At 32.2% G+C, this 12,274-nt stretch overlaps 1 non-coding gene across 1 annotated transcript; it reads right to left on the bottom strand.

Moving 5' to 3' along the window:
- Window positions 1-471: 471 nt before the first annotated feature.
- On the bottom strand, window positions 472-545 carry TRNAV-AAC (transfer RNA valine (anticodon AAC)). Its single transcript has one exon. It is a non-coding gene; the product is annotated as a tRNA-Val (tRNA).
- Window positions 546-12,274: the final 11,729 nt, after the last annotated feature.

Below are 12,274 nucleotides of genomic sequence, written 5' to 3'. Positions count from 1 at the left end.
GGCCAAGTTTTAATGTGGTGAGTGAGACATGTGAGAAGGTAGAGGTATAGATGGTGGGTATTGGCAGTGAGAGAAATGTTGAAATCAATGTGCACATGATTTGTAGGTTGATTAGTGGGAGTGTGGAATGATTGTGCTGGCATCAGTGAAACAATTGTTGGTGGTTTGTAGTTGTTCCAGCTGCAAAAGGTTGAGGTTGAGGGTGCTTCTTCTACTGTTTCTGGTTTGGGGTTAGGTTGGTGCAATACTACATTTGACAAGCCCGTGATGCAGATCAGAGGGAGTGGAACATGCTGATCCAGTCCACTTTTGGAATGCTGTAATGGGCTCGTTCGGACAAACCCCTACTTCAAAATTAAATGCTAATTTTCTCCTCATTTCTTCATCTTCAATTTCAAACATCATCATCAATATATTTGAAAATTAAATTAATTGAGATAAAAAACAAAAATCAGAAAAATATTAAACAAATGGCGTCGCCCGGACTTGAACCGGAGACCTTCAGTGTGTTAGACTGACGTGATAACCAACTACACCACGACACCTTAATGTTAAAGGCTTCACACTTTTAGGTCTAAATCATACAGTAAAACAATGTTTTTAAAACATCAGCTAAAATGAAAAATATTTATTATAACATTAAAATTTTATAAAAGAGCATTAACATTTTCTATTTGTTTTTAAATAAATAAAAAGTTAGTAAGGCACCGTAGGTATATGAACAAGTCTTACTTGTATTGTATTCTATACGTATTTGTAAATACACGTCAAATGTAAATAGAAATATAAGTAAAAAAAAATTAATCTACCTCTGAAACTTTTATTTATGTAAAACGTTAAGTATTCGTTTAATAAATAATATAATATCTTAGTGGTGATTAGTAAATATCTCATATTGTTTTATTTTATCAATTTCGTTCTTGTTATCTAAAATTTGTTCAAAAGAAAATATCAATTTAGAAAAATTATAATTTTTCTTATAAATATGTCCTCTCTAGACTAAATATGACCTATTTCTTCTTTGATGATTAAGTAGTAATTTGTTTAAAACTATCCGTAATAGGGATGAAAAAAAATATAATCTTGTAGTAAAATTTGTTAGAGATAATTCATATTTGTGAGTAATGACTACCACTTTTGTGTACGTGTATTCTAATATTCAAATCACGAATACTTTTTACTTACCATCTACTCATTTTTAGTAAAATTTATTTAAATGAAAACAAAAGTGATTAAAATAATGTTATTAGTGAGATAGATTTTAATCATTAAATAATTGTTTAGAATTTGATTTTATATATTTTTTATTTTTATTTTATGAATATAAGATTTAATTTAGTTTTAAAATGATTAATTTTTAAAATAATTATACTTTATGGTACAACTTCAAAATTAAATGCTATTTTGCATATGTTTGTTGCATCAGAAAATCCAACATGTATGAGAATTTGGATTTTTTTTTCTATTTTACTGTTGGTGACATATATATATATATATATATATATATATATATATATAAAATTTTAATGTTTTAAAATATATTAAAAATTTTAGTATATAAATATTAACATATTTTAAAGAAATAGTAAAGTGACAATAAACAAAATTACAGAGAACCTTGTAACTGAAAAATGAAAAAAAAAAAATATTGTAATTTAAAAAGAGGAAAACACAAAATCTTATGACTAAAACTCTAACATCCCGACTAAATATTATAAATTTTTAATAAAATAAAATAGAGATATAAAAAGAACATCATTTATTGTGTCTCAATCTCTAAAACACGAGGAATTTAAAACATTTATTACATCAGCAAATAATCCAAAATTCATAAATTATAAACTCAAAATAAATATAAAAACATCACATAAGTGTTTACAAATTTATTCCAAAACCATAAAACATCAAAACTCTGACAAAACTCTCTCCCAATCTAGCCCCGTTCTGGTGTTATGCCTTACCAGATCCACTTGCAACATCATCTATTCCAGTGTACCACATACACGATCATCGTCAAACACAAGTAGATAGGGTGACCTAACGTTATATAAAACATATGCAATTCATATATATTAAGACATTTACATCAAAGGAACATTATCCTTTGATTCTATATCACATGGCCACCACCATGTTACTCATGTTCTATGTCTTCTGATGAATACCTCGAGATGTCTTGCCGCCACACCTACCAGCCACAACTGGTAGAGCACGTGCGGGAAACCATGGTACGGACCACACTCCGTAACGCCAGGTGGAGTTCTCAATACGAATATCATTTGTAACGTCCCAAGACTACCAAACTCGTTGGTCTCATACCAAGGAGGGCAATTTATCTAAACCCGCCGTACGAGCCACAACTCGCACACTCACACCGACAACACTCGCCAACCCAAGCCATAACTCAATAGTTCCTCGTATTCATCTGTCATCCTGAGCCACACAACTCAAGAGATATCATTTCGAGCCACAACTCAAGGAATGCCACGTGCTTAACCCCTATCCTGAGCCACAACTCAAGGGATACGTTCCGAGTAGAGATGACAAATAAACTCGTCCCCGTGGGTATTGCCTGAACCCGTCCCCATTTTGTCGGGGAATCTCCGCATTGACTAGGTATGGGTATAGGGAATCCCCGACTTTTTCAATTGGGTATGGGGATGGGTATGGGGATGTACATATCCCCGCCATAACCCATTCTCGTCCTATCTCCATCCCCATTTAAATTATTAAAATATTCACAATTAATTAAATAACTCATATATATATATATATATATATATATACATTTTATTTTTTATTTCTTCTAATTATTTGGTTGTCATGAAACTCATTCGCATCTCCAATATATTTTTCATCTTATCATAACTTTTATGTAATTATGTTAAAATGATGTATGTCAATTAAAAAATTTTATGTCTCACATTTGAATATTTCTATTATTTTTTAATATTTTTATTTATTATATATTTTCCTTTCACATCAGAATGTTTAGTAATTTCAATTTAAGTGTTTAATAACATAAACCTTTCATTTACTAGGTAATATAAAAAAAATTATTTACTTATTATTATTCATTTTTTGTTTCATTTGAAGAAATGCTTTGTTTCGCTAAAACAATTTTCGTTATTTCTCAACTATTGAGTATATATGTTGATATTTGAAAAGTTTTCTTAGATTTCTTTGTACGATTTATTTCAATAGTCTCTCAAATTGTTTATAAGACACACATTTGTTAATTTTTTAATATTTTTATTTGTTGTTTATTTTCATCACGTAGAATACTATTTCGATATATTTTATCTAATTATTTTTTATTTTCTAACTCATTATCAATCATACTGTAATTTTTCCACTATAATTGTATAAATAACTTTTATTTACTACAATATAAAAAATTAATGTAATTGTCATGAATATTTTTTTATCACCATCCAACATATATTGGAGTTCAAAAGATAGAAGATCTATGTCAAAATTTTATTATTATGTTTATTATTTGTTCTTTGGGTCATTTTGATCAAGTGATGTATTATAACTTTTATTAATGTATAAAAAAGAGATTCATTAGAATTAAAAAAATTGAAATAAACAAAAATTTAAAATATATTTTAATTTGAATATATGATAATATTATGTTTTCTTAACCATAATTTTTTATTATTTTATAAAATTAATTAAAATTAATATTGAAATAGTAAGAAAACGGGTACGGTTATGGGTACGAGATTATACCCGTTACCCGGTGGGGATGGGGATGGGACAAAAGTTTGATAACCATTGGATTTAGGTATGGGGATGGGATGAATTTTTTCTACAGGGATGGGTATGGGATAGCGAAACCCGTCCTCGCCCCGCCACGTTGCCATCCCTAGTTTCGAGCCACAACTCAAGGAACACCAGCAAGTCGACCTTCGAGATATAACCAAAGCCTTGTAAACCACGCACATCCAAAACAAGGAAAACATAATTATTGCCTCTACAATATCGCTTGGCGCTGCTCCTGAGCCGCCAGGCGAAACACGCTTCTAGACCGCCTGGCGGGGAACACGTACCACCAGGCGCCAAGCGCCTCTGATGCCTTTGTCATGCAGATATCGCCTGGCGGGACAATACTCATCCCCAGGCGCCTCACGTCACAAAGCCGTCATGAAAATGTAACTATTGCCTGGCAGTCCAATCCTTGTTGCCAAGCGCTACACCAGTACCCGAGGTTGCTGGTTTTTCACACTTCTTAATGTTGTTTAAGGCACTAACACATTCCAATTACTACCCAAGTTACAATCTGCATTACCAGGTGTTTTTAGCCCCTTACCAGTTCATCCTACTTAATTTACATACCTAAGTTCGCTAGTATATAGATTTAAGCATGTGAACTCATGTTGTTCAGCGTCATTAACTTATGGCAAAACTAGGTACTTTCAATGAGATTCGTTATCATTTTGTCATAGCCCTTCCTAGTCCAGTTTCTTTCGTGCCTATAGGTATAACTTTGTGTGACTCCTTTAACTACTGCAGTAATTCATTTTTTCAATCGTATTCAAGCCAAATAATACTCAACAACCCATCCACTTCTTTTACCAACATATTCACTCTCCATGCATAATTCCCACCATGACACACCCCTATTATAGTCCTCTCATTTCATTTACTTTACTTATAAACTACTGTACCTACTCATGGAAGCCCAACCCTGCGAACCTCCACCCATAGAAAACTCCATTGTTGTCACTGTTGCGGTGTCGCCTAGCGGAAGCCTAGGAGCCGCCAAGCGGTGCATTACTTTCTGGAAAATTTCCAGAAATGGTATTGCACCTATACGAACCCCAAAAATCCCCATCACACAGATTTGACCAATTCATCGAATCTTAACACACTTATATGTACTCAAGTGGTAAAATAACATATAACAATTCATTCTCAGTCCAATTCAAGCTTCAATTGATTCCTAACCCACGAATTCCCAAATTTTCAAACCCTAGAACAAGAGTATGCCACAATCCTCCAATTGTCCCTTATCACCTCATGAATTTCACAATTTTTCACTTCCATTTGATCAATTAATGATTTAAACACCCTTTCCACCAATCAAAAATAGCCCAGAACTCAGCAAACCCCAAAATTGAGCCACATCTACTCATGTCGCCTGGCGGGTGTTCATCACCGCCAGGCCCTTCAAACAAAACCTAGCAACCTGGGTTGCAGGCACGCGTCGCCTGGCAGCCAGGGCCACACCGCCAGTTGGTTCCTCTTCAGGAACCTAGAAACAACACGATAGGGATGAGTCACTTGGCAGCAGTTTATCACCCGCCAGGCGATTTCTGAAAAATTTCCAGAATCACAAATTTTATACAGTTTAGACAAAGTATATGCACCCAATAATCATATATTTCATATAGTTAAACAATAAGAATTAAAAGAACGGTTACAGCTCCCCTAACCTGGTAATCCTTGCCAAAGTTTGAAATTGCTTGAGTTCTCCTTGCTCACGATAGTTCCAGCCCTTGTCTCCTCTCCAAATTCTCTCTAAGCTCTTGATAATCTCTCTACTTATCCCAAAATGCACTCTCCATGCTGCCAAAAACAATCGGCTAGGGTTTTCTGACCCTTCTCATCCATGCCAAAAATGATTTTAGCAAAAAAGGAAGCTTAATTCATGTCAACCATGGTTCGAATACACAACCAATCAATCTCAAAGCAATTATACAACCAATTCATATTTCATGATAATTCCTATAAGTCTAGGATTATATTATCACTCATCATGATTAAGCATATTATTAATAAAAAAAATAATCAATTAAATTACACACATATAGCATACACAAGACTTGAACCTAAATCCTTTCATAACAACCAAGTATTCTTAACCACTTGAGCTAGTGCTTTTTCCACATTATAGAAACTAGCATTAATTGCCTTAAAGACTCTCACTACCCTCATTTATTAATTAATTAATTATTTAATTAATTAAATTCATCGGATCTTAAAAAACCAATAAAAAATACCAAAACTAGAAATAATAAAACTAAAAAATGATATTGGTGAGATTCAGAGTAGAAATATTGAAAGTGAAAAGCTAATGTGATAACAATTGTACAACAATTTCACTAGTAAAGTCTAAGTTCCATATTAAAAAAATAAAAAAGTTGGACATTGTAAAAAAAAATTATAAAACCATCTTAAAGATTTTGAGTTGAATTAAATCTCGTCTTGAAAAACCTGTCGCAGCTAAATTTATCTAATTCGCATGGATAATAATGTTCAGTCATTCATACAAATAACTTAAACCCAAATGTTATTAACATGTGAGTGTTATACTTTTATAAGGGTATTTATGGAAACACAATTTTTTGAGTATTTAACTATGATGCACCTATACTTCAACTTCGGTCACATATTCGTGTTCGACACATATCGTGTTCGATACTTCAGGATACTTTAACGATACTTATCAATGAAGTATCTAATTTATAAAGTCATAGTACACTACAATAAAATCTTTGAATAATGACCAATTTTAGTGACAAAAAAAATTAGTCACTATAAAGTGACCAAATTGACAACTAAAATAGTTCCAAAAAATTATAATTGGTCTCTAAATTGATAATTAAAATAATTTCAATTATGAATTGGTTTTTAAATTGGTTACTAACATTAGCTACCAGGTTTTGGCTACCAAAATAATTGGTCTCTAATTAGGAAATTTGGATTCACACATCAACAATCATATATTTATTATGTTTGTAAGAATTATTGTGTACTTTTCAATATTCATATATCACATATGTATCACGTATCGTATCCAATTATTTTGAAAATAAACGTATCGACGTATCCGATACACATATCGTATTTGTGCATCTTAGGTATTTAATATTGTAAAATCTTATTTTAGTAGTTTACAACTAATAAAGTAGAACATTTTATCATAATACTCAAAAAAGATAATTCAGTTAATAAAATATATTAATACAATTTTACAAAAGATACGATTATAAAATATAATGTTTACACACTTAAACTAAACCAAAATTGTCCTATATAAAACTAATAACTTACAAAAACTCCTTAAAGACATTTCACTACTTTAACTGATGGTTCATCATCCTCCAACGGTGCCTCTAACCTGCAACTTCATTTGTCCTCACCAAATAGGTAATCATCACAAAAGAAAGTACAGACAAACATAAGAAAATACAAAGCACACAAAAGGTAGTGTACAAAAGAAATATTCATATATAATTAAATCATGCTAATACTTTCAAACATGGTATAAAACATATCTATGTCTATAGTCACAAAAGCAGTTAACATTAAACTCAATTATTTGGATACATGTACTTGACATTGGACTCACTAGTGATGTTCACCTATGGTAGTTCCCAAGCTTTGTAGAGCTTGGCCTCAAGAGGTTATCACCCAACAACATACAAGCTAAATCCCATTCACACCTAAGACTAAACAAGTCTAGTGACTAGGACCTCTTGTGACTCTCACCACATAACTTATTTTACAATACTTGAGTGTGAATAGTTATTAGAGTACAAGATACTTTCATATTGAATCCATATGTCAATACATACACTATAGTTATCACCACAAAGAATCTCTCATTGAAATTCTTTCAATAGCATCATCATACATACTCACCACAACAACATCATATCAAATATTAACCATTTAAAATATCAACAAATAAATTTAGCCAAACATAACTATTCACAACATAAGAAGAGCAAACAAAACCAATCAGAGCAAACTTGTGCTCAATGCCTTTCTTCTCTCAATAAGTGACATTCAACATCACATTGACAAGTTTAGTGCCCAACAACTCGCAAAAGGTGCGCTCAACGCTCAGGAGCAAAATTGCTCCCAAGACACCAGGGGACACTAACGCTCAATGCCACAGGTGGCGCTTAACACCACTAGGTGACGCTCAACGCCACTAGGTGACGCTCAACGTTGCATCAACTAACAACAAAAGCATTTTATGTTTTTTAGTGATCTTAAACCCAATCAGTTGTTCAAAACTTTGGTTCAAAATAGTTTTAACAAATAAAATGGAGTATTGATTTGTTCAATTGACCAAATTCCAAATCACCTCAATCAACACAAAATCAACCAAATCATTCAAACATCAAATCACATTTATAACATACCAATTTACATTAAAACATACACACCAAATATATTCATCATATTCAATTTCAACCTCAGATAGAATCAATCATCAACATGTAACTAATCAAAGTTATAAAACACACACAGAAAATGAATAACTTCCTTTACTTGTTAAAAGGGATCAACAAGCTCACAAACACCCAAACACCTTTAGCTCCACGGGATATTCTATCTACACCTTGGAACAACACAAAAATGATCAGGACATACTGTTATGATCACTAACCAATAAAGACTTGTACTGATGATTAAAAATACTCATGCAAATGGACGAAGGCTCAGATGCAACAAAAAACAAAAATAGACCAAGAAAAAAGACTAAAACTCAACTTACGCAAACGAAGAAACTGATCGGTCCAAATTAAAGAGTTTGCCACAAGGATTAATCATACGGTCTGAGTTCTTTAATTAGACGAGCAAAGAGGAAGAATCCTTAGAGAGAAGTCATAAAACTCTAGAAAAATTATTTCTATAAAGATTGTGTGTTTTAAAATAATGAAACTCATTTATAAGAATTTTATTTATATTAAGACATTTTAATATTAAAATAATCGAGTTTAACTATTTTTAAATCACTATCAATTCTAAAATGTCGTTTTATAGGATTTTATAATTATATTATCATCAAATTAACAAAATGTTGCTTTTTTATTTTCTTTTTTTTCAAGTAGATGATATTTTTTTTAAAATATTATTTTAATTTTTTTACTTGTAATTTTGTTAATTTTCTAATCTTCTAAGGTTTAATTAAAATAGTATTTTAAAATAAAATAAAATTAAATGTCATTTAAAGATAGAAAATGGGTGAATGTTATTTATTTAAAAGTGAAAGTTTATTTTAAAATATAGAAAAAGAGGAGAACATTATATTATTGAAAAGCTCTACTAGAAGACCTGTGAATGTTAACATAACTTCAAGAGAAATAGTGTAGTTTTTTCTAAATGATATATTTTCAAAATAACTTTGTTCAAACCATAAGAATGTAAAGTTATCAACTTTTTTGGTAAAATTAAAAAATAAAAACATTATAAAATATATCATAAGCCCATGATCTACATGAAACTGGGTTGAACATGGAAATGCTGTAATGGGCTACAAACCCAAAAATAAAAATGAATTGAGAAAAAATTGAAGATCAGTAAAAAAACGAAAAATAAAAGTTAAAATAAGAGAACTTACCAGTTGACGTAGCCTGGAATCGAACCGGAGTGTGTTAGACTGACGTGAAACCTACTACCCCACGACACCTTAATGTTCAAAGTTTCCCACTCTCAGTTTGAAATCCTATCTATACTCATAATAGTAGTGTGGAATAAATGGATGAAAATTATTATGTAACACGTTTATTATATTATTGAAACGCATTATTTTTCTTGTATTAGTCGTATACGTTATCCATTATAATAATAAAATATGTTAAATATACTTTTGAATATATATCTAGAGATGTTAAAACAGGCTAACCAATTTAGACTCATCCCACTTCTGTCCTATCAAAATTGGGGCGGGCTAAGACAACCTAACAAAAAAAAAAACGGGTTGAAAGACTTAACCCATCCCAATACTAGACGGATTGGCAGGTTGGCGGCTCATTGTTTTTTCATCTCTCATCATCACTTGTTCACCCATCTTCTTCGTCATTTTTCTTACTGATCATCTTCAACCTTTGTTTTATCCATCATATTCCCACCACCATACACGCACACACACAAAAACAAAGGCTCCATATATGTAAAATAAAGGTAACCAGAAATCAAAATTTGCAAACATACCAATATGCAAAAATTAAGGCAATCAAAAATTTTAGAGCTGTCAAAACAGGTAACCCGTCCCGACCCGGCTCAACCCACCACGGGTTGATGATTTAATGAGCCAACCCAACCCGGCTCACTTTTTAGTCAGCCAAAAAAAATCGAACCCGACCCGGCCCATCACGAGTTGGCGGGTTAAACGGGTTGGCTCACGGGTTCACTTAATTAAATAAAATTTTATTTTTTTATTTTATTTTTCAGTCAAAACTAAATTATATTTCTAATTAAAATCTAAATAAATTTTAATAAAATCCAAAATAAAAAAATATAAATTATTTATGTGTTGGCTAAACAAAACACCTAACATGACACAAATATAAAGCCCAACTTAATAAAAATACTTGTGTGACCCTTTTATCTGCGGGTTGGTGAGCCAACCCGGCTCACCGCGGGTTCAACCCGGCTCACTTTGGGTTCAACCCGGATGAGCCGGGTTCTACATGAGTCGGGTCAAAAATCAACCCGTATTAAAATTTATAAAAAAATTACAACCCAACTCGGCCTGAACTCGTGGTGAGTCGGGTTGGCTCGCGGATTTCAATCCATTTTGATAGCTCTAAAAAATTCCAATCCCTACAAATTAGGGAAACCAGAAATCTCATTCAGGACCCACTATGGATTACCTTGTCGCTCAATCTCGTGTGGTGGTGGCTCCTATGTGGGTGGCTCGCATGGTGGTCACTCACGATGTATTTGTGTGTGGTAGGGGTGGTGGCTCGCAAGTGGTGGTGGTGGCTCGTGAGTGATGGTGGTGGTAGGGTCTCTTTCATTTCTATATGGCTAAAGAAGAAGAGCAAAAGGTTGGTTGCTGTAAAATGAATGGAGAACAAAAAGGTTTTTGCACTTAAGTTAAAACAGGGGCGCAACTTATGGTGGATTGGCCTATCTCTTGACTTGACAAATTGACGGGTCAGGTAGGACGAGTTCAGCAGGCTGGCATGTTCAAATCAGCAACCTGACCCATCCTTCTCTTGGTGGGTTAACAGGTCAACCCGATGGACCCATTTTGACATGCATATACATACTTAATTTCTTTCTTTCTAAATAAATAAGTATAAAAAAATATAATGTTATGACATTGTGGGTATTTATCGTCTACAATACTTTAAAGAATACTTCGAGACTAATTTAACTAACAAATTTTAACCATATTTTGTTACAATATCATGTAGTTCTTAAAACATGAGCTAAAATGAAAATTATTCATTATGTTTAGAAACATTAAATTTTTTATAAAACAGCATTAACATTTTAGTTGCTTTTAAATAAATAAAAAGTTAACAAGTCATCGTCTATATATATATATATATATATATATATATATATATATATATATATATATATATATTAACAAGTATTATGTGTATTTGTAAATCCAAGTCAAATGTAAACAAAAATATAAATAAAGAAAAAATTATTTATATTTGAAATATTTATTTATGCAAAATATTAAGCATTGGTTTAATAAATAAAACACTTCATTATATTAGCATTAATGAGGTTAGAGGGTGATGATCTCACATCCATTAAGTCCTTATTCTTCTTTATTTGCATTTTCTTTTTTCTCCGTTATTGTTTTTTCCTTTGGGAGTTTTTATTTATTTATTTTGTTTGGAAAAAAAGTTTTGATTGTCGTATTTGAGGAACCTTGTGACCTCTAAAAATGGATATTTGTTGGGTGAAGTTTGTTGTGAAGCAAGCGTTATAAACATTTTAAAAGATGTGAACGTTGCTACCAGCCATAAATTCATTGTTGTTGCAGTTTTATTTTGGTGCAAAATCATGCTTCCGTTTTGATTCCATGTTTAATGCAATTATTCTGGTTCATGAATATCCCAAAGCACGTTGCAATTTTGGATTTGAACGTTGGTGAAACTTTATGTTTTTAGCTCATCTTTTTCTTCATTCATACCTATAAATAGGTGGTTTTGGTGCTCTCCAAAACACACCATCTCTCAATCTTCTCCTTCATTCTTCAAGCTCTCATCCTCTCTCATATTTCTTTCTTCTACTATCTGGGTTAAAAACTCTCTCAAGAGTACTTTCTTGCTAGTTCTGAGATCCTCGGAAGATCCGAGAAGTTTCTGTTGTATCCTGGGGGGCTTGCGCACACATCGCGTATAAGTCCTTAAGGGCAGTGAATTTACACGCCTCAGGAAGATTTGTTTTGTTCATGATTTGTCAGCTTTTAACAACAATCTTAAGGACTTATGGTTGACAACAACAACAACTCTACTACTTTGGAGAATCAAAATAGTTCCGGAACTCCGACCGTCTT

This window comes from Vigna unguiculata, chromosome 3 (assembly GCF_037176805.1).
Source record: "Vigna unguiculata cultivar grain cowpea cultivar isolate G323 ecotype 2 chromosome 3, ASM3717680v1, whole genome shotgun sequence".
Taxonomy (NCBI): domain Eukaryota; kingdom Viridiplantae; phylum Streptophyta; class Magnoliopsida; order Fabales; family Fabaceae; genus Vigna; species Vigna unguiculata.
The sequence above is the reverse complement of the archived record's forward strand: the minus strand, read 5'-3'. Positions and strand labels throughout refer to the sequence as shown.